At 40.0% G+C, this 23,106-nt stretch overlaps 1 protein-coding gene across 7 annotated transcripts in view; it reads right to left on the bottom strand.

Moving 5' to 3' along the window:
* FAM168B (family with sequence similarity 168 member B) overlaps nucleotides 1-21,815 on the bottom strand; it is a 528,280-nt gene extending 506,465 nt beyond the window's left edge. For 3 of the 7 annotated variants that reach the window (XM_069024319.1, XM_069024321.1, XM_069024326.1), the window contains exon 1: nucleotides 19,993-20,142. The gene's annotated coding sequence lies outside the window, so the exon portion shown is untranslated. Of the gene's footprint in view, nucleotides 1-12,394; nucleotides 12,570-19,992; nucleotides 20,143-21,794 lie in introns of those variants that run through there. The other 4 variants (XM_069024318.1, XM_069024320.1, XM_069024324.1 and 1 more) reach the window with 2 other exon arrangements.
* Between the last annotated feature and the right edge of the window lie 1,291 nt (nucleotides 21,816-23,106).

Genomic DNA, 23,106 nt, shown 5'->3' with positions numbered 1-23,106 from the left:
GTTACTTGCAACTTCTCTGTTACTTGCAACTTCTCTGTTACTTGCAACTTCTCTGTTACTTGTTCTCCAGCCCTTATGGAATGGACACTGACTTCCAAGGCTGTAAGTCAGCAAGTAAATTCTAATATATCTGTTTTAAGTGTCCTTGGTACACAGACACCAGAGCTTTGAAAGCATGGTAAGAGTTCTGCAACAAAAAGAGCAATGGTCAGTCTTTTTATTTCAATGCATGCAATTAAACCCAGTTACATGCACACATAGCTTCATGCACAGAATTATTGATGAAAACAACATGCATTCCTAATTGTTATTTTAAAATGATACTAAGCCATCAGACTTGCTGAACAACACAAACATAAGCTGACAAGAATCAAAACAATCTATATCATTTGTATCTATCTTTACTGGAGAGAAAAGGAAGGGATAGGCCAGATATTCAAACTCCTGTACTTAACAGGAGTCAGGAAAGTATTACTTGCTAGTTATTCACCTGACCTCAAACAGGAAAGTGTGACGCTTTCTGCTTCATGGAAAGATGGAGTATTGTGCTAGCCAATGACTGCAAGCAACACTCATGTTACATACATATAAGACAAAAAAAAAAAAAATCAACCTATATCCATCATGATCAGCAGCAGGCACTGTAGAGAATCCTCAGCAAAACAGGCTTCCCCTGAGTGAGGCTCCACTACCTGCAGCCAGCAGAGCTGTAAATAGTACAAACTGCTTCCAGCAGCAGAGATTAAAATATCCAGAGAGCCAGCAGGTGAGTTAGCAAACACTTCACCATCATCCCTCTTCCTGGGGGGCTCTCTGACCACTTGTTCAGTTGCTGCTTTCAGTGCCTATCAAGCTGGACAAAGGAAAGCAGACTGGATTCACATATTTTTATACTTATATCAAAGTTCTGGCTGTTTCTGCACAGGAGAAAGAGTGCAAGTCCTTTCAAAAACAGACTGCTATAGGAGCAGGACCTGTGGGCAAGCCAAGGGGAGAACCCAAGCAGTCATCAGACCTCTCCTTTCCCCCAGAGCTGTTTTGTGTCCAAGACTTACTACACTGTGGTGTGACCAGATAGCTTCACGTCTAGGTTCAGTAAACTCAATAACAGGTTGGGGTTTTGCCCCCCTTCCAAACTTTCAACAGGGTGTTTAGAATGAATAATTTGCAAGTGCTTTCTTGTTTAATCACATATACTGACAAAATTAGCAAGGTCTCATTGTGTAAAATGGAATACAGCACTTCACCATTCCAGAGCAAGTCTTCAGAAAAAGCAGTATTTAAAGAGAGTTCAGTTATTTTATTTTAGCTCAAGTCTCAAATGTGTCATCTTCACACCCTTCATATGGGTAGTCACATCTTGTCCTCGGACACCTCTGAGAACAAGGTTTTCAGTTTCAGAAAGAAAAAGGCAGCAAAGACAAATAATAAAAAGTGCATCTTAATCTACCAGAAAGAAAGGACAAAACCTAAACTGAAAGCCTGGATTTCAGATGTAGAATCTATTGATTTTCAGTAGAGACTATAAATGAATGCCCTCATTCCTTTTTACTGCTATAGCATTCCTGTAAAGTCAATAGTGAATCCAGGTAAAATACACCAAAAAAAACCCAAAAGTAATTTTTCAAGTCAGCTGTTCTTGTGACTTTACTGCTAGAACCCAGGCCTTCGACTGCTTTGAAATGAGAGCTCAGTGGTTCCACGTCAGCACCTTCCAGGCAGCAGTTATCTGCCACCATGAAAACTTTGCACCTAATTGAGCAGAGTTTGAGGAACATCTGCTCATGAAAGAAACATCTACCTCAGCTAATCAAAACGCTTCAATAAAATGTTTCAAGGTTACCATCTTCTGGCTCTGAATAAACTGGATTTCCTATCACACGTCTTCCCTCTCCCACAAGGATTCAGGGACACAAAATGTGCATGAAATCTATCCAACCAACAGGCTGAATCACCATCCAGAACTGAAAGGTTCTCTTTGCATCATTCTATGTGTACTATTAAATATTTACTTACGTCTTGACAAAAGATTAGCACTTTTAACAACACTTACTCATATCTGTTCAGAACAGGAGAGAACTCAGGGAATGTATAAGGTTTAACAGTCAACATGAAACATTTTTGGCCTTTGCTTATGACCAGACCAGGAAAGAGTTTGAATTCAGTGTTGTCCACTAAAGACAAATTTCCTGTTGTTCTTTTGAATGCAGAAGCTAAATCCATGATCCCATACCCACAATATTTAAACTTAATCTAAGACCCCTTCTTTCCTTCCCCGTGATAATTTATCCAAAAAGTAATGAGAAAGTGTAGATCAAATGCTCCTCCACCACTCAGGGCCATAGTAAATCTCCTTGGAAGCTGCAGAGGAATAAACACAAGTGCAAGCACAGATTCCTGCAGCATGCCTGGCTGTAGTGCTAGCACTGATGGTAAGAGCAGTTAGCTGACCCATACATATGGAGAAGCTTCACACTTCTGATTTGTCTTTTCTGAAAATAAAAAAGTGATAAAAGTCCAAACCCCCAAATTTTCCTGAATATGCCTCAGCTTGATCATTTCTGGATTGGAGCTCAAGAAATACCAAGTTTGGCATGGCAACTGACAAGTTCTGTGACCTCTGGCAAGTCAATTCACTTTTACAGCTTTGTCTCACTCACAGACCTTTTTTTAAACTGCTGTGTTTTTCAGACAGAACTTGTCTTTTAATATGCCTGCATACAATGTCCCAATAAAGCAAAGTCAGGCCATCATCAAGCTCTAACACAAGCTTGAGCCTGAGGCATTCTAACACTATTTTTATTGAGACAAATTCATTTTTACTTTGAGAGCACTGGAAGACTGTTGAGACCAATTGAACTGCAAGAAAATGCAAACTTGCTTTAGTGAGAAACACCTGAAGTTTTATGAGCTGAGTGTAGAGTGGTAAGAAATCCCCCAGCTACAGTGAGTTGTAAAATTAAATGTTTCTTTCATTTGTACATATGCTTAAGCGTGTTATCTGTTAGTTGTTGCAGTTTAAACTGTTTCATAAAATAACAAATTATTTTTATTATCCCTTTGGAATGTTCCACAATTATTCTATAAAGTCAAAAGCTTTATCAATCATATGTAATTACTTCTAGTGCAAAGATGTATTGGAGAAAATTTAGACATACTTGTAACTATTCAGAGAACATTTTTCTTTTATTCCCTTGCTATCATACTTCCAGACAAATCATACCTAGAATAAACAAACACATCTGAAGAACAGGTACTTGCATAGGTTATCACAGGTACCTCATGTTCTCATGTCAAAAATCCTCAAGCTTTTACTGGATCTCTGTCCCAATTCTTTCTGAAGCAAGAAAGTTCTGTTTTTTCAGTTTTAAAGGTCAGAATTTCAGGCAAATAAACTAAATTAGCACTTCCTGCCCTGGCCATCCCAGTCTGATGCCCTGAACAGAATGGAAAATCCCCTTCTACTTTTTAGCCAGTGCATTGGCACAGAGCACTAAATCTACTTGCCAAATTTCATTTGCAAATCAGGGCCTTCGGCTGACGTAATGAAAAAACTACATCTGTTTAGGATATATGTATGCATATATACACACACTCTTCCCTACAGTGGTAATTTCTACTCCTTGTTCTGACTGATTGAACACCCAAAGATCAAAGACTTCCATTACACTCTTTCTCTGGGTTTTCTATTAATTATTTCATTACTTCATGGGTTCAGGGTGAACCCTGAAAGTGTTTGAGATGAAGGGAGAAACTACCTAGCAAGAATATTGGGGAGATACACCACACAAATTCCTGCTAGCATCTATCATCAGAAAGTCTGCAGTAAACATGACTTTTACCAAGGTAGTTACTGCTGATACCACAGTATGTCCCCAAGAGCTTATTAAGGATTTTCAAAGAGCTTGCTGTTCATTAACTCCACTATCTGCAGCATAAGGCAACACATGGAGGACTGGCCTTAAGACACATACTCAAGGTCAAACAAGATTTCTAAGAAATCAGCTCAGATCTCCTCTGATTCCAGGATCATGGGTCTTGGTCTTAAGAGGGCACTTCTAGAAAATTTGACTATCAAGGAGTATCTTCGCAACAGTTTGGAAGGCATCTAATTAAAACTCTTGAAATATTTTAGAAACACCATGGGCAAGGAGCCTTTATACCATAACCCAGGATGTTAGACCTCATGCAGTCAGTAGAAAAAAAGATACTGCAGAGAACTAATTAAGGTGTTGAAAAACCATTCTCTGAAGAATCTCTCACTGAGATTTACAGACACCCCAGGGCAGGAGTCTCACTCCAGCTGTCCCTCCCTGCAACTAGGAAAATGAGTGCACAGGGAAAAGCATGCCTGTAGTCTGCACCAAATACAGGGGGAACAAGCAGCATAATCAGTCCCACAATTTCAGTGCCAGGAATATTCAATTTCATTTTGCTTAACTGGCAAGAATCAGCACTGATTCAAAAAATTAGATTCAAGCATTACGTTTGATTTCCACTGAAAGGGGCAAGGTGGTAGTGAATGAAAAGACTGAGAAGCAGCACAGGAGGAAAACACACAAAGAGGGAAGTATTTTATCTCTGTGTATTCACACTACCTTCAAGTAACACAGTGCAGAGCACCTCAAAGTGTTAGTCGTGGTCACACAAGTGAAGAAATTTCATCAGGCACCACTGATCTTCTTTTTCCCTAAGGCTTAGAACACATGGCTATCCTAATCATTTGCCCTGCCCCTTCTCTTTTGGGGGTATGAGCAGCAACACAAAATTCCTGTGCCTCTCTGCCAGTGCAGTACTGTTCCTGCTTTTTATAAAAACTCAGCCAATAAATGTCAGCATAACAGAGCAAGTCCTCAGTGAATTGGTGACTTTCAGCAAATGCTTATGTTGCATAGGTTCATTTACCTAATTTGAAACAGCTTCATGCCACACAGAGAGTATTATCTGGTAGAAAACAAAGCAAAAAAGTCTCATCCACCTCCACATACTCCAAGTCACATTCCAGCTCTAAATAAAAAGGCAAGCTACAGTTCCTTTAGAAATCAGAGATCAGTACCTTGGTACCTCACTGTGCACCAGGACCTGAAGCACTTCACATAAATGAGCCCCTGTCTGTTGGCTTGCAAACATTCCCTAGCAAGATCAGCATATTGTTTTGTTCACTCTTTCTGTAACAGCAGGGAATTTTTGAGCTTTCCTTTGGTCAATTATAACAAAAGCAAAACCCCTCAGTTACAGCAGGTGTTTCCAGACCACTTTACAGAACAAGTCTGAAGGGTTCCACTGGTTATTTTGATCAGCCTTGTCTATATAATTTGAAGAGTGAAAGCCTGAAGCTGTTTCAGAGCTTGGCTCGGAGGTCACTAGTAACGGTAATTCAACAAGATACCACAATCTGGTTATCATTTTGACCAGGATGGTTTTCATAGCTTAATTATTTTTCATCTATTTATTATTACTCCTCCTCCTAGCAATAGCAGCAAGGATGATTTTTTTATTTGATAAGCAATAGGCATATTTCAGTGCCTTATCTTTTCTCATTAGTGAACAAATGCTTTATCACTTCAGAAATTCAAATACTATTAGAAGCACTACTTAGTATTTAGACCAAAATCTCAAAATTAAACAAAACAGCAGCTAGAATCAGTAGGCTTATAGCAAAAGTAAAGCCCCTTTCCCATGCAGTCAAAAAAGCATTCAAGGGGAATAAAAGACAAGCTATAAAGCCTGACTTACACTAGAACTTGCAAGAGATTTATCTTCAGCAGTAGTTATTCAAAGGCTGATTTAGCCAAAGTAAGTGTTCCTTCATTTCTAAAATAGAATGTAGCTATGAGTTACCAAATGGAACTGCCATTAGTACAGTATTAATGAAATTCCACTTTTTTAAATGCTAGCTAGGACAGGCATTGCAGAGAAGTGATAAAATCCAAACCACCACTTAGTTTCTCAATTGCTTAGAGATATACATCTCAGAAACAACCAAAATTTTCATAACTTCCTCAAAAGTCAGGTTGTAGGATCCACTTCATACATCCTTCCCCACATTCAGAAGTTTCATATTAGTTTCATACCACCACAATGAGCAGTCAAACTTACATTATCTGATTCTGTTTGCCAGAACATCACTTTATAGCTTTGAGATTGCTAAAAAGGGAAGAGCACTAAGAACAGACTGTACCAGGTAGAACATTTTGCAATTTTAATGATAAACATACTTGTGCATAAATACTTTACCTTTAGCTTTAGTCCAACCAGACTGTTTAGATAATGCATTAAATGCTTTCATTTTCATATATAGTTAAAAGTTGGAGGACCATTGCTATGAACTGAAAAGCATTCAACCACTTTGCTCTCCGTTTACTTGCACTTTAAATGCTGCCTCTCCTGCCTCTGAATCTCCATGCCAACAATTATAGATCACTTGGAGGTAGGAGGGGGTGTGAATTGTTAGGAGCAGAGGAAAGTGAGGACTGAACCTACTTGTCTCAATAGCTCTAGCAGCTTCTGTTTGCCTGCTGAGTCAAACTCTAGACCTGCTTTTCTCTCTTCAAGGTGATGTTTATAAACAGCCTACTCCTTACAGTGCTATCGGCTTCCCATATGCTGTTTTTGACTTTACCGTTCTTATGTTCAAACTTCTTCTAAATTTTAGGGTAGCAGGGGTTTCACATATCAGAAAACATTCTATTTTACATCTTTCCTCTCCTTCCTCCCCTGGTACTGTGGGATAACCAGGATGTCAGGGCTGTTTTGGAATACGTTGGTGCCAAAATAAAGGCAACTTAAACAATTTAAATTATATAAATAAACCAGCAAAGAAAATTCTACTTTGGTGATCCAAGAAGGGTTTATGCCAGAACTCACCACTGCTCCCCATCCTTTTTGGTTAGAAGAAAAAGGACCTGCCTCACAAGCAAAGCTCTGTCTTCTCATGAAGGCTGACAACAGCTTGTTAACTTTAACCTGGAAGGATGTCACAGAGATGTTAAGCATTAAGGCAGGGAACTCCCAAAGACAAATTCTAAAACAAGGCTATGGATAATGGTCACATACTGTACTAGATAGTTTTCCTTCATAATAAAACTTTCCAGCTTATCCTTACTTCTCAACTCCTCCTTTTCAACAGCTCTGTCAGGTGTCATGCATCTCACCTCAGACAGTTCTATCAATCTTTGTAGTCCTATATTGTAAACACTTATCAGGCATTTCCCAATCTTCACTAACAAAACTCTTTTCTTCAGAAAACAAAATAGACATGGGTCCTTTATAGCTACCCACAGGACTCGGACTTCTGTGCTATCCTGGCACAGGAAGTGAATCCCTGGGAGAGACTGAATTCCACATGTTGCAAACCATTTACCAAATTTATTTCAAAAAATAATCAGAAGTGTTTAGAATCCTGATGCTGTTCCTCTGATGCACTGCAATTCTGTAGAAGCTGTCATATCAAAATCTTCACACATCCAGATGCTCAACATCTCACTGTTGGCCTGCAAGCTCTCACTTGTGCCATACAAGCCACAGCAGGGCACTAAGCATAAACAGAAGGCTTAGACTCCCTCCCTTGCTGTTACTTCCACATGGCTGGCCACTCTAACTGGCTCTATACCAATGAAGAACACTCACAGCAGTGAGTAGCCCCATGCTGCTGGCTTGCCAAGGTTTGCCCAAGTACTGGGAACACTAATTTTCATTCCAGAACAAAACCCCACAGTTTTCAATTTCTATGGAAAAATCTCCTCTTTGTTTCCCTTGAAATTGTACACATAAAATAAAGCAATAGGTACTAAAATCAAGCAAGAGATCAAACTCCAGTTTTATCCCATTACCACCACTTTCCTAGAAAATCAGAAGGGAATCTTAAATTCCACACTAATCAAATTATTTGAAAATCATGAAAAAAACACTTCTCTGGCTTCAAAGATCAATTTTTAACTAGTTTTGACTTCTAAATCTTATGGGAGCAGAAGGCTAAAGCTAGGATAAGTTCAAGAATATGTGTGACACCCCTTTGTTACCAAAACTCTGCAATCCTACAGCCAGCCAGGTTACCCTCCTTGGGGGAGTCAAGACCAACAGATTCAGCAACAGCTACATTCCACATTTTAAAAACTATTCCTCCCAACTCCTGTCTAGCCACCGAAAGGACTACTGCCTTCAGAAGATTTGTCTGTAAAGGAATGTGTTTTAATACACAGGTAAAATATCCTAAAATTGTGATTAAAGTGGCAGAACTGTGTCAGATTCCAGATCACTCAGCTTGCTTCTATAGATGCCAATGTATATCAAGTCACCCTCACTTTTAGCATATAGCCTTACTAGCTCAGCATAGGAGACTGGGCTCCAGTCAGAATTACATTCTTATGTACAAAGAATGACTTGAGAATTTATATGAGATTCTCTGTCTAGCTGCTAGGAATAAGTTAATAAAGATTTAACACAAGGATATTCTGAAATTGCAAACAACGTTGCCTACCATCCAGCCCTTGAAAAGCATGATATTTCAGAGCTGTGGTAAGCTCTGTCCCCAGGCCTTCTGCACTTCTAAGCTGAAAAAATGGCTTGACTTTACATCTATAAAAGTTAACAATCTTCCTCTATGAGCAACACAAACTGTAACAACAATCACCACGGTTTTAATGGTAGGCATATCAGAAAGTAGAGCTGTAAACCCACCTAACTTAGAGCAGCAGCCACAGTATAACCCTGTGGCATGGTCCTGACTGCAGAGCTCCAAAAAACTCCACTGGGCTTTGCAAGGGTTTCCTTTAACTCCACAGGCACAGTGGCTCAGGTGCATGCCTGACAACTGCAAAATCCAAGGCCCATATTCACTAAGAGCTCCTATCCTAGGCAATACCTGGCTTTACAGAATCATCATTAAATAAAAGCTTGGAGATTCCATTAAATAAATGATCTTGCCAAAATATACAATGCTTTTCGTATCCCCTCTTCACTCTGCACAGCAAGACCTAACCCTACTTTCTGTAGCATGGCATTCCTGATTCAGCACAATTACATCTCACATACATCAAGAATAACACCCTTGATGCAAGTAGATCTTTACAAGAGTCTTCACTTTTTCTAAGCTGATTAGGTCTACTGCATCCAAAATAGCTTACCATGCAGAATTACCACAGCATAGCATGCTTCTCAAATCACCCCTCAAGTCACAAATTTTTTCTGAAAAATGAGGTTTGGCCCTAGTCCTGTGAAGCCAGCCTAATTCAGCTAATCAGAAGTACCACTGTAAATCTGCTTTCTGATTTGCCACAGAAATGTTTCTGGAAATTTGACAACAAATAACAGAATCATGCACATACTTGAACACAATTTCAGCTTTGCTCCAACTGCTGCCAAAAATGAAGTTAACATATCTGAATCTAGCTCATGTAGCAGCAGCACAGAGGGAACTAGCAAGTTTCATTAGTCTGTGCATAGCCCAGGTTGCTGTGAACAACACCCTGCCTGGATATCTGCTGGAGATTTGATCTGCAGGCCTAGGAGAGAACTAAGGGATTAGAGCAGCAAGCATGATACTTGGGCATCACAAGATATTTCAAGTGTTCAGATTTTACAGTCTTTCACATAACCTGTGTGAACTAGAAAGCACTTGGTAAATGTGCTAAGGCTCACCTTTTCAAGGGAAAGGATAGAAGTGGACTGGACCTTAAAAATATATGCTCCAATTACCTAATAGTACAAAGCCTGGTGTAAAAGTGAGAATCTTCCATTCACTTCGGATATAATCCTCATTCCTCGATGATTTTTTGCTGTAGTTCATGTACCATCTACCATCTATGCCCTTTCTAACTCATCTCATTACAGCAAAACCACAGCAGATTAGTGGAGCTCTAATTTGACACAGAACACAGGGTCTTCAGGGATCACGTACATTTTATAGGAACAACGACTGATTTTTGGACGTGGTATCTGCTTACTCAGAGCTAACTATTTAGATTTCTCCTTGAAGCTAAGCTTTGCATTCAGTGAAAGCATCTCCAGCTTTCAGCCATCGTGTTGTCCCTTTCTGAAAGAGAAGAATGCAGAAGTACTTGCAGGAGAAAAAAAGAACAAGCTCATCAAAACAATAGCATGGTCTAATCAACTTATTGGTGAACTGAGGGGGCAGTATGAAAGACTGGACAGTTCTCACCTATGCAAATTTCTAAGCATTTTTCCACACAGTCAAAATGCATAGTTTTGGGGACAGACCTAAACTGTAGTACACAAAAAAAGTTGCTGACTAAAAGCCCAATAATTTAATCAAGTTATTTGAATTGATATAATAGAGGTCAAAGTAGACAAGTTAATGCTGTCCCTGGCTTTGATTGGATCTTAATTAAGATGCTTCACTCCTTCTGTCTAATAGATTACTGATGGACCAGCTTATCTAGAAAACAGGTGGCAAGGCCAATAACAGATATCATGGGATCACAATCCTAAAACTGGTAGAGGACTTATTTCAATGATCATGAAGTTCTACACCTGTAGTCACCTAAGTAGTCAGTGATTGAGGAGACAGAGTCGAGAATGCTTGAAGGTTCAATAATCATGGAAGTTTCAGAATGGTGTCAGATTTTAAGCATAGGATGCTGATGTAATTCTGCAGACAGTTTGATCTAGATGTTGGGAGAAAGCTTATGGTGATGAGGAAATCTAAGTTCAAACGCTGAAATTTTGACCTCCTTCACAGGTGTTAGTTGCTCTGGAGCCATCTCTGTCACAGCTATCAGAGTGTACAGACTGAGGAGTTGTTTTAGAAAAATAACCTTGACAGATGGCTATAGAGGGTATATGGAGTAGCTGTATTTGACAGCATTTGAAATAGCAAGGCAAATACAAGTTAACTACAAAAATTAATGAAGGAAGAGAATCTGTCAGTAAAAGGAAAAAAATCTGCAAGGTATTTACAATGGATCATCGAAATACTTGAATATGATCTATGCAGTGAAAAAGGGGCAAAATACCAGCAGATTCCACACAGTCTGAGTGGACAAGGGAGGTCCAAACCCACTGAAAGCACACGCAGAACAGGCACGAACTGCTGTGATTCCTAGGTCTGAAGGAGGAGCATACAAACCCAGAAGGTAGTAGACAAGCAAGGATTAGTCAAGCACATCTTTTTTTATATAGCAGACCCTACAGTAAGGAGAGGAGGAACTCCTGCATGAATTGGGATCCTACTGGGCTTCACATTCCTCTTGCTCACAACAGCAGATCAACATAATACCAGGCAAGTGCCCAATACTCATATCAGAGCACCCTTCTCTAGTCCTTATTTCCATCCTGAAAGTAGAAGATAAAAAAAGTTCACCCTCTTCTTAGCTTCACTTCCACTGGAAAGAAGTCAGGGGAAACAGAAACTCATAAGCTCTTCCTTTCTAAAAGGAGAAAAGTACAATGCAACTACTGAAATAGTTTTTTCTGCAGTATTTGAGAGGTGTATTAACCCTTGATATAACAGAGTAGCAGTCTGCTTATGTCTTAAATATTATGCTTGCTACAAAATACACTAAACTATTCCCTCTTCTAGTGCTTACACAATAAATCTGTAGTCTAGACAACAGACAGCTACAGTTTTTAAGCTAATGAAGTAAAACTCCTAGTCAAGAGCTACTGATAAAGTGAAACTACTATGAGTGCCTCCTGGATCACTAGTCCCTGTTTCAGGCAACCATGCTTCTCTAAATGTTCCATACTACAACCAGCTGGTTTGGTGCCATTTTGCCATGCAAAAAGCATTACAAAAGTAACCATTAGGCAGGAGACCTCTAATTTGGCACCAGATGCTTCTTCACACTTTGCACCTGCATGCTCCTGGGCTGTCTGCAGCAGCTCATGCCTTCTGATCAACAAATCAATATGATTATGCAGAAGCATCTTATTGTTTAAAATACTCCTGTTCTCACACATCTCACAACTTTGACATAATACCCTACTTATACTCTTATACATAACTTATACAGTAAGAATACTTACTTCTAAGTTATAGAATGTATAACTTTCACATATCCCACTACTTATACATCTTACTTATACATCTTACAACTTTTACCTTGTACAGTACTTATGTATTTTACTTACTTATCTTGCACTACTTATACACTTTCTTATGCATTCTACCTACTTTTACATACTACTTTACTTATACATTTTACAACTTATCTATAACACAGTACTTATACGTTTTGCATCTGCTCTGCATGAGAACTCACATTACTTGATTGGTTTCTCTGTTTCGTCCATGAGCTCTGCATGCACTTTTCTGATAATATGATTGGTTTTAATCCAGTGCAGCACAGTCATTTTTTATCTATTCTTTGCTTTCTTGGTATTTAGCTTTTCAGCTTCTTCCTGCCCAATTATTTTCCAGTTTAGCACAGTTTACCTTTCAGTCCTTGATGAATTCCTGAGGGCTCTAACAGGTGGGGCTCCTGATCCAGGCAAGCAGCATCAAGATACTGACAGCAACAAAACCCATCCAGCGATCAGCAGCCAAGTTAGTCCAGGAAATCCAAACAACAAGCCAGCAAAGGACAAGGAGCAGATAGAAGCCTACCCCACCTCTCTCCTCAAACCTTCAGACTGGAGCTTAAAAACCCTCTTGGGGCTGATGTGCTGCAGCTGAAGGTGGAAGGCCAGGTGAAGCCCGTTAGGGTAATTCCAGCCTGGTCCCACCCACTCTGAGGGCTCTGGTAAAAATAACTAAAAATGGTTTGGCTGGGGCACACTATCAAGGTTCAAATACTTTACAACAGCCATCTCTTACCAGTTCCCTTCATTTTCTTCCTTTCTCAGCAATTCTTAGTGATTTACAGTCCACAATCCAGCATTCATTGCACTAAACTAAATATTCTCAACAAGACAAGCTTCTCTTCATTAATCAGACCTGCTCCCTATCCCTTAATAGCTTTTCTCCTCATTTATCCTTATGCTATTTGAACTCTTGAAAATAGTTTACCAAAACTTATACACCAAATTCAAGATGACAATCTCAGATGTTAATAAAACTGCACTAATTCTTTCCACACTGCTCTAAAAGCATCACTCAGGTTCAATGATCAGATCAACTCTTTTCCTAAGTTTTCATTGAAAAATTGCATGGTGAGAGATGTTCCCATCCCAATAACCCATCAGATCCATTGGATCATTTAGCAAAACACTCTACATTGCCTGCAGATCTCCAGCTCAGTAAGGGCTTTTCCATCTCCCTCAGTACACAGCCATACACGGTGGCAGTAACCCCAGTGCTGAATGGAGCTCTTTTCCTCAGCAGCACAGCTGTCCCAGGCTCACTACAGGGCCAACTAGCTCTTTCAGTGGGCTGAATGAAAACAACATTTGGTGCTGTGGGACAGGAGGATGTGCCAGCTGATGTGGTACAATATGAGAACTGCATGATGTTGGACACAGAGGGAGGAAAATATACAGCTTTCTTTCCTACACAATCAGTACCAGATAATTATTCAGAATGAAGACAAAGGGCCAGTGACACAGCAGCAATTACTGCCTGTGATCAAGACTCTCTGTCCTGAAAATAATCATAATTGCTCTCCAGTAACAGGGGAAATGTTTCTTTAATTCATGTAAGAACAGTAAATTACCACAATCAATAAGTTTTTTTCACAAGTGAAAGAGATAAATGTGACTCTATGCCTTCAGCCAATTCTCCTGTTCTTATTACATTTTTTGCATGTTTCAACTTGGTTTCACAGAGGGGGGAAAAATCCACCATATTACCAGAACTTCTTTCTATCCCATGTATCTGGGCCACAATTAAGTGTCCTGATTTTGGTTAGGGTAGAATTAGTGTTTTCTTAGTAGCTGGTGCAGTGCTGTGTTTCTTGGATTCAGTGTGAGGATAATGTTGATAACACACAGATGTTTTGGTTGTTGCAAAGTAGTGCTAACCCTGAGTCAGGGACTTCTCAGTTTCCCATGCTCTGTGGGAGAAGAAGAGCACAAGGAGCTGTGGTGAAGCACAGACTGTACAGCTGATCCGAGCTGGCCCAAGGCATATTCCATAGCATAGAACCCATGCTCACTATATAAACTGGGGGGAGTTGTCCAGAAGGAGTGAACTGCAGAAGAATCCAAAAGGAGAACATCGTGGCTGGTAAGCATTTCTATTGTATATCACTTATTTTTCTTGTCTTTTGTTTTCCTTTTTCACAGCTTCATTGCAATTATTGTTGTTAGCAGTAGCAGTACCATATTTGCTTTATTTCAATTATTAAACTCTTCCTATCTCAACCCACAGATTTTACCCTTTTTCTGATTCTCCTCCCCCTCCCAAGGAGAGAGAGAGTGAGCAGCTTCGAGGTACTTAGTTGCTCGCTAGGGCTAAACCACAACACTAAGGGTACAAGCGTTCCCATCCATTTTATGTGCAAGGCGATGGTTCTCTGGCTTGGGCTCTCAGTCTGGTCACGTGCAGAGGCACAGCCATCTCACAAGAAACTAGTCCAGTAACTTTAATTCCTGCCTCTCCATCAGAAATAGACCATTACCACGACCTGTGCCAACTTGTGAAGTACAAGGGAATTTCAACAAAGAGCAGCAGAAAAGTCTACCTTTAGTAGGCTTGATGGCAGTGCACTTTCAATTCCTTTGATGGCAGAACTGGGGGAAAGCAAGGAGTAAAGTGGTCTGTATGCTTGAGTACTGTGTTTCTGAAAACAACAAGATGAATCAGACACACTGGAGCCAGAAAAAGCTACCTGCACATGTATCCCTTATTGGGAAAAAGACACTTTGAGTGCATCACAAGGCAGTTTTAATCTTCCAGTTACAGTTTCAACAAATTGAAGGAGGATGCAGAACGCTAACTAGAGCATTGGTATCTGGAACACAATTTCCCAAGGAAATGCAATTTTCTACTACCTCACGTGAGCAGATACTACAGTGTGCAACCTGGTTGGTAGCAAGTATGTAGCAGTTGCTAAACAGTGACACAAAATTCCCTATTCCTATATATCCACTTGTGTAACAGTGATTCTACAAGAGCATCAGAAGCACCAGAAACAGCTACCAGCTGTTTCCTCACTCTGGATGCCAGGATTTTGATAGCCCACAACATGCATGCATTTAGTTCAAGTTAATGCTGGAAGTAAAGGCCACCACTGAATGTAAATAAAATAGCATCCACTTCTCACAGGGAAGACTCAAAGCGTGCTATCTTAGAAATGAACTATCAACCACTTCAGAATGAGTTTCCCCAAAAACAAGCTCTAGACAGCTTTACGTGGCCACGGTCTAATCTGGGTTGGTAGGACTTTCAGGTCCAACTGGCTAAAAATCCAGTGCAATGAATTTACCAAAACATTAAAGGTCTGTTCATGTTTCACATGCATAGGTGCAATATCTGTAAAGACAAAACTGCTTTATCCCTCTGAAGTTTTTATACAAGCAGTTTAGAGTAAAATATTTCTGCACAGATGTCTGTTAATCATTTGGTTACGCTCCCAGCTGGTACAAAGTAGAGGGACACCACACAGGCAAGCTGCAGACACTGCTCATTTCCATTTGGTGTATCAAGTGAAACTCTAAAATCCAAGAATTTTACTAAACAGCTCTAAACTTTAACAGCAGGCAGATTTCTCCTCTAAATTTACAAGAGCACACTTTCAACAAAGCAGCAGCAAATATAGTTTAGGAGATAGAGTGAATAATAGAGTTCTCACAGACTGACTAGCTGTTCACTCCTGCAAGTACAGACTGCTTTGGTACTGATCCAGACAGGAAGAGACCAGGATGGATTGACTCTGACAAATGTAAGCTATTCAACATATGCTGGCAGGAACTGTTTACATCAGTCAACCATAATTCTGCCAGGACTGCTAAACATCTTGTCAGTCTACACCACGAATGTAGCTAACACAAGGCAAAACAGAATACTGAGGAACAAATTTGAATAGATGGCTCTAATTGGAACAGTATTTTCAAAACCTAGGCAACAAATGCTCAGGCAGTTGATGTTCCCTCACTGCTCACACCTTCCTGTCTGTACCACCATCCTCTCTCACAGTGAGTCAATAATGTGGATGTCAGCCTTTAAGCAAATCTTTCTAAATAAAAGTGACCTAAGCTTTTCTACCTTAAAGAACTATTCAACCAGTTACATCAGCCTATTAGCCTCACACAGCAGGACAGAAGGCCTTGATGTAGATCTTGTCTAGCCTGCAGAGATGATTATGCTATGAGAGTGCTCCCATTTTCCAGTGGCAAATATGCTACGTTAGTCAGGAGCACTGTGACCTCGCTGCCTAGGGCACTCTGCCTGAGGGGTGCAAATCTATTCCCACCACCACCTGACCTACTGCTTTATGTACAAGTCCCCTCTTCCTACCCTTGTTACTCAAAAGGGCAATATTGAAATACTTCAAATATTGAAATAACTCAAATATTGAAAACCCTCACTGCAGCATTGAGAACAGGAAGATCCTGACTGTCCTGGTTTCATCGCAGTTGCTGAGGGAGAGAAGACTAGAGACATGTGAGCTTGGCTGGGTCACTATCCCATGCCATCCACATCATCACTGGAGGGAAGGAAAAAATTGAACAAACACAGAAGCAGTGCCATTTCAGGTCTGTTTTTCTTCAGGGGTGTTGCCAGTGGCCAGTGCCATGGACTCAGCCCCTCTCACACCACTGCCTATCCCTTCCCATCCCTCAAGGGAGTTTGTTCATCATCGTTGTTCATTGGCTCAGGGAAGGGGAGTGCCAGCTGTGGGAACATCCACCATCCTGTCTTTGTCCCAGGAGTAGCAGCATGTCATGGCCAGGCTTCAGGAACTTGTCTTCGTCTCATCAGCCATTCGGAACTGGGTTGGGGTGCTGAGCACCTTCTTGTGTGTAAATCTCCCCATCTTTTCTATACTTTCATTATTAATATTGTTGCTGTTATTGTTTCTTGTGCCTTTGCTGCTTGTTTTCATTAAATTGTTATCTCAGCCCATAGTCTCTGCCTTTGTCCCTCTCTCACCAGAGGGGGTGGGGATAAAGGGGAGCTCTTTCTTTAGAGTTTAAATCCCAGATGATTTTAAACCACCACATGACCAAAGCAGATTCCAGATATATGGAGCTGTAAACTCCCAAAGAGGACAGGATGTAAAATGCTGACATGCCATTTCAGGATCAGGTCTCTGCCATCCTCAGCAAGTGACCTAAGGCCTCTGTCCCACACAATTGAATGAACTGACTACAGGTGCTATCTTTAAATAGGAAGTACTTGAGGTTAATGGCTGGCTGTATCTGCTGACAGCATTTTTTTTTTAAAAAAAACATGCATAATGCATGATAAGCAGTGTTCAGAGGAAGACAAAAATAGCTCTGTATCAAAGAGACTGGCTCCCTATTTGCCTCCAAGGGCAAAGGAACATGCTGGTCTTGCATGTAAGCAAATCACTTGTTCTTCCAAAAAGATGTTTCATCAAGTCCCCTACAGATAAACATCTGCCACCATCAATATTCACTGCAAAACAAGAAAACCTCCTTAACCAGAAGGTGTAATAAAACTTACTTCCAATTAAAGGTCTCTCTTTGAAATAATGTATTTCCTGGGCAGATGTGACTGTTTGCTGAGACTCCAAAAGACCTTAAAGGTTGACATCCAGCTGTTCTACATTTGATGAAATGTATGTGTCAAGGTGATATGTCCTCATGAGATGAGTAAGGGAAGTCACCAGAGCTCTGGCCAGTTATATGACAGAAAATTCAAGAAATACAGCAAGCAGGCAAGCTCAGACCTCTGGCTGCTGTCTCTTAGGGAAGAACAATCAGACTTAGGATCTGAAGGTGGTTTGGAAATTAAGATAGTAGGAATCTGACCAGAAGACAAGACTTATCCAACTCAAAGCAGACAAGGACAGAATCAACCCTTGGAGTCTCCAGGGAAATGGTGCATTATGCCAAAAATATAAAGACATGATCTGTGTGGCAAGTCTGATAAGGAACTATACATGCTACTCGGCCAGTACCACCAGGAAGTGATGAACTAAGGGATAAAAATCCACAGAGCAATAGATCTGAGTTACAACCATTTGAAAATGAGCCTCAAATACCTTGCTTTCTGCATCCAGTTGTCTTACCCAGCCAGACATTTAGATTGAATTTAAACTTCCAACTAAAGCCTGATGCTGTTGGGGGTCAGATCCACTCTTCAACAGCCCACTTAAAACAACAAGCTAAAAAGGATTAGGTACACAACTAGGTACTGCTTCTAAGAGTGACTAATTTTCAGGTCTTGGGATTCTGTTGGTCTGACAAATTGAGTATGTCACCCAATAAGGGAAGTGATTTTTATTAAGGCTATGTGTAACCATTGCCCATGGCTTCACATTCTGGTAACAGCACCCAGGACAAGACTTTCTCTAATGCTCTGGAATTAACTCTGGTTATTTACTCACTTTGCATAGAACATACCACTATGAAAGCAGGTGTTTCTTTGGCATTACAGCGTTCCTCAAAAGCTCTTTGGGGGCTACCCCAGGAACATTACAGCAAGGCAGCTGGTAGATGACAAGAACTTGGGTAACTATAGAGAAGCCCACCAAAAAAATACCTTCCTTGTATGGCTCAGCTGCCTCACAAATGGAAGGAAAAAGCACATGATATGACTAGCAAGATGTCCCAAGTAAAGGTGCTAGCAGAACCAAAGCTGGAAATCAAAGTGATAAGGAGCAAAAAGAAAGAGGATCTGTTGTGTTCTGGTTGCTTTTGTACAGGCTTTTAGCAGATATGTAGTTCTAAAGGTAACACTGCCCACCCTATCACCTGCACCAAACGATGACATAACAGCATAAACCTTCATGTAGTAATTCTGCACTACATCAGATATCTTGGCTAAAACAACTGTGAAAAAAGAGGCATATCTCTGCCAAAGGAAGAAAACAAAGTTTATTGGGAATTTCTGAGGCAGTAGGACAGCTGTGGACAAGGGTGAAAGCAAACTCAACTTTTCAAAGAGTTGTGTCAAGATATCTCAAAGGCTTTTAAAGATGTATGGCTGTTACAAATATAAGGCAGCAGCCTTCAAGCATTAATAACCCACTAAAAGATAAACAACAAAGTAGGAAGGAAAGCATCTTTTCATGATAAAAGAAGTTCACTAGTGTGGTCCCAGACAGACCTGTGTTGGAACATGCATTATTCAAAGTATTCAGAACTGATCTGAAAAATGCTGGGAGGAATAAAGAACAACTAAGGACAGAGTGCTATATTTTCTGTATAAATTCATGGAGCAAATCTTATCTTGAGGCTTTCCAGTTCTCCTTATTTCAAAATGAGTGTAACAGAACTAAGCCAGCACAGGAAAGGCAACAAGAATGAAAGATATGTATCAATTCCTGTATGAGGCTAGATTATAAACTAGAAACATGTCATCTAGAGAGAGAGGGATATGAGAATTTTACACTGCCAACAGCTTCAACAAGGCACAGTTTTTTCTAATTTCACTAAAGTGTATTGTCATAAAAGGTTGTGAATATCAAAGACCAACTTTTTTTTCTCCTCCAGGGCTGCCTAAATACCATCTCTGCACATTCAGTCCTGACGAGCAGATTAAAGAAACTCATCTTTTACTGTGGTCCAATATAGCTTGGTCTAAACCACCAAAATCACCAGAGTTAACATCCATAAATCAATATCACTGGAAGCTTTCTAGTTCCTACATTAAATTTAGCAGTGAAAACTGAGGTTCACAAACAACCTCCCTAAGAGGTCAGCACAAATACAGCAGAGCCTTACCTTAAGGCTGTGGATTTCTGTAAGAGGTGGACGTGGATGGCTGCTTGCAAAGTCACCTTGGCTTGGACACTACACACAATTTTCAAAGGCTCAGGGAACAATAGAAAGGCCTACATTTAACAATTATTTCTCATTTTTCCCCCTAATCTCTAGCAAGTACTTTAGGATCTAGCTGCAATTAGATGAGAGATTATTTGAAGAGGAGACATGGATGATTACTATAGAAAAGAGTGCACTTACCCTTACAACAACTTCACCTAAAAATCCTCCAGGGATGCTACATAGTTCCAAGATGTAGTTGCTTCTGCTGCTGCAAATATTAATAAGCTGGGAACCAAAAGTATTTTCACTGCCTCATTCATGGACCGTGGCAGAGGTATGATAAATGTAACAGGAGGAAGAGTGCTTTTATCTTTTTCAGCTGAGCAGGATAAGGTATCTCTACTCAGCCTAATAGAAAACACATGGGATTGGTGCAGATGAACCTCTTATCTCAAGAGCTTTTCTCCAGAAGTGAGATAGCAGTCCAAGCAGAAAAGTCTCCTCTATTCTGTTCTCAAAGACAGAAGGAAAAAGGTAAAAAAGTCACACTGTTCCCAGGTCAACAACAAGATATTTGAATATCGCCACTTACCTCTTGAATGAGGAGCATGAAGCAGTTACAATTGTTAAATATCTTTCACTACCCAAGAGGTCTGACACAAATATCTACAAATATTTCATTCCACCTGGGGACCACATCTGCCCTCGACTCTTTATTGTTCAGTTTATGTCAATATTTCCTCTTTCTTCAGCAATAAATCCACTTTCCTTGGTGCAATGTAGAATTTGGTAAAACATTGCACAGTTCAATATCCTTTTCAGCACAAAGTGTGTTGAGAAGGCTTTACAAATTTGAAATAGTACCTTCAGAACACTGCCAGCCAGCCTTTAAGCCAGGCCTACTAACACAGCTAAATTCTGTTAGCAAATGTAATTTCTATAGTGGATAAGAAGTCACTTGTCTAAAATTTGTCATCCTTCTCACTGCCATTTTTCAAGCTGTTTTTCTGCGAGTTTTATTTTTTTATATATACACACACTGCAGTCCTTCAACCAACTTTGAACAAGCTCCATGGGGTATTTGTGCAGACTTCCAAGATGGGTACTTTGCCTCACTTCCAGTGTCCTTCCTGCTACAAGTCCTGTACAGTCAGAGAAAGTTGTCCACACACCTTGTAACTAAATTACAGTAGCATTGACATACCACATTAACCTAAGAACAAGCTTCTCTTACACAAAATCCCTCAGCTGAAATCTAAAGCAGTACCACACAGAAGATGAGGATTGCAGGTTGGTTGACCCTTATGGCTTAGTATGACCACATCAAATTTGACACTTGTCACTGCGAGACACATCAAACCACACTAACAGAGTAACCTTTCTCCTCCCAGCTGACACAAAGCATGTGCAGCTGTGACCTCTTTTACCCAGAGGTGTCCTGACCAAAGGAATTCAGCACACATCTGGTCACAGGGAAGTGACTGCTGGAAACAATGATCTTCTAGGTTTGTCTAGATTTACACAAGACTGTCTCCTGTTAAACTATGGGCTACATGACAACTCCAAACAGTCTGTTATCTACTGTAATGCAAAAGGTTCATCACACCTTTCCTCCTTGAACAGTCAGCCAAAAGCATCAGTATCTACACAAATCATCAGTAAGAAGTTTCTAACTCACCCATTACTCTCCCCTCCTGCCCTAGTCAGTACTTCATATGTCTGACACTTAGGAAGATTATTCTTTCCTCTGTAAATATTTTTCTGTGGCCTCAAAAGAGACTTAATGAACACTGCAGAAAGCTGCCACAAAGGCCAGTCAGTGCTGGTTCCTACTTCCTGCAGTCAGCTTAGTACAATTAACTCCTGACACCTGATATGATTCATTGGCTTGTTCTTTAAACCACCACCGTTTCAGGCTATTGGTCACCTATATACAGCACATGACACCTGAGCTTTCAAAACCAGCAGTTAGATTACAAATAGAGATGCTCAAGACGAACCTTTGGAGGGTTGCAAACTTCTTTGGGGGTTATGAAGAGCAGCATTTCTGGGTTTCAGTTCATTTCATGAACACATGCCCAGCCTCCAACTCTGGTAGCAGCCTTCCAGGGAATCCTTCACAGAGGCCAAGCTTACTGGGCAGGAGCTGCTAGAGATTGTTACCTGATGCCATGAAATAGTAATTTCAAATTACAGCAGCAGACACTCATGCTATGGAAACTATAAAATTTCCACTTAATGCCTGGTAATTGGATTATTATTTTAAAGCCATGCTCACTGTCCCCACATTAATAACAAATGAGCTCTCTCTAATTATTATTAGAGTATCTCCCATGCAAATTAATGATTAGGGCATTAACACTGTGCAGCTGAATTACCATTAATTCTCACATTTGAGCAAATCAGCTAATAAAGTGACAATAAAAAAGGGAAATTCTTTCATGCATTACTGAATTCCTTCACTCATACCAAAGGCATACAACAAAGGACTGTTAAGCACTTTTTTCCTCTTATGAAATGTTAAACATAAATTATTCATCATAATCTGGAAAAAAAAATTATTACAAAAAGCTGCATTTGTAAGTCTTGTGTGTTTGTAGGTAGTGCTAAAGTACAATGTTTTAACCACTGCTCACAGGGTACAGTGTAATACAGTCACAGACATAGCATAATCAGAATAACTCAAAATTTTAGAAATTGTTGTTCTACAAGCAACAGCACCAAATAATAGATGTCACCTGATAACCATTGCAGGATTTTTTATATGTGTAGGGCTTCTAAATCAGCACAAACTATGCTTTTCAAAGGGATGTAAGCTAATCACTCTTTATAATATGTTGAGACTGTACTACTGCACACTTGTGAGCAGAGGAACTGAATTTCTCAAATTGCATGAATACATTATAATAAAAGTAGAAAACCTCTTCCTTGCTAGGCCCCCCACACCTTTCTGACCCATTTAACAATCATTTACCCATTCTGTAGTCATTCAGTAATTTGGTAAAACCCAAGCATAACTCACAACCATCATATAAACCTTTGAGCTTCTCAAACTTGCTTTGGACTGAGCTTTCCTACCTTCCTAATCACAGGCATTCGAAAATGTAATGCACTCATAGATAAAGGAGACCTTTCCCTCCACCCTCACTTTCAACCCATTTCTTTCTAATCTCAGGTTTACATCATAATTTTTGTATTCTGAATATAGTTGCTTTCATTACCAAACACACCCTATTATCTTTATATTTCTGCATTATGAAAATTAGAATTTGCCAGAAAAATGCAAGTTGCACAGCAGAAACCAATATCCAT

This window comes from Aphelocoma coerulescens, chromosome 9 (assembly GCF_041296385.1).
Source record: "Aphelocoma coerulescens isolate FSJ_1873_10779 chromosome 9, UR_Acoe_1.0, whole genome shotgun sequence".
NCBI lineage: Eukaryota > Metazoa > Chordata > Aves > Passeriformes > Corvidae > Aphelocoma > Aphelocoma coerulescens.
The sequence above is the reverse complement of the archived record's forward strand: the minus strand, read 5'-3'. Positions and strand labels throughout refer to the sequence as shown.